Source organism: Lucilia cuprina, chromosome 2, assembly GCF_022045245.1.
Source record: "Lucilia cuprina isolate Lc7/37 chromosome 2, ASM2204524v1, whole genome shotgun sequence".
In the NCBI taxonomy this organism is placed as follows: Eukaryota; Metazoa; Arthropoda; class Insecta; order Diptera; family Calliphoridae; genus Lucilia; species Lucilia cuprina.
The window spans coordinates 15,357,788-15,359,009 of record NC_060950.1 but is presented as its reverse complement, the minus strand read 5'-3'; positions in this window follow the sequence as shown (position 1 = coordinate 15,359,009).

Below are 1,222 nucleotides of genomic sequence, written 5' to 3'. Positions count from 1 at the left end.
TAGTTAGTTAGTTAGTTAGTTAGTTAGTTAGTTAGTTAGTTAGTTAGTTAGTTAGTTAGTTAGTTAGTTAGTTAGTTAGTTAGTTAGTTAGTTAGTTAGTTAGTCAATGTAACTTAACATAGTCCTTAAACAGTAGCGTAACATTTTCATGTTAGTTACGTTTTTTCTTCTCAATTGAATTTCTTTTTGGTATTTTTATATGTTTTGTTTTAGTTTAAATTGATGCACGCGATATTACGTTGTTTTATAGTAGAAATGTCAGTATTTTGAACAGTAGTCAAAGTTGAAGTTATGTTTATCTCGTCACATCACAAAGAAAACAACTGTCACAACAAATTAACTAAAATTCGAAATTTTTTCATTTTTATTTAAATAAAAAATACGTATATATAAAATATATAAACGAAGCAAAAAAAAAACTGTCAATTACATGGTTACATTTAGCCGTAAACACGCTACCAGGTATGACAGGTAGAGGAAGAGATAAAGGGACTTTAGAGGAAGTTAGTTTTTATTTAAATTTGTTAGGATTTAGAAAAGCATATCAACTTCTAATTTATATGTTAGCATTTCGAAAGTCAATATATACAAGTTTTATAATTCTAATTGTTATAACTCCACTTTATCATTAATTACTAAATTTAAACAAATGTCATTATTTTCAATTATATTAATATTTTACAAATATGAATTATATTTTAAATCGGCATCTTAAAGTTCAAATACTTAAGCTTAAATTAATCGATATTTATAAATAATTGACATTTGACTTCACATAACCTACATGCTGGAGACTTTAGTTCATTTGTTATATTTCTTTAATATTAAATTAACAAAATTTAATTACATTTGTCTCAATATTCTTAACCCAAAAACAAAATTAACACATAAAATTTCTTGTCGAGCAACACTTTCATATTTATTTCCTGATTTTGATATTAGGGTGGTTTTTATGAAACGTTTTAGTTTAGTTCTAGTTTAGTTCTAGTTTAGTTTGAGTTCAGTTCTAGTTCAGTTTTAGTTCAGTACTAGTTCAGTTCTAGTTTAGTTCTAGTTCAGTTCTAGTTCAGTTCTAGTTTAGTTCTAGTTCAGTTCTAGTTCAGTTCTAGTTCAGTTTGTAATGATCATTTTCCTTTGTTTTATATTTTTATTATTTATATTTAACTTGAATTGCCTTTTTCCACTAAAGGACTGTATATAAAGGGTTTGTGTGTTTGCTAAT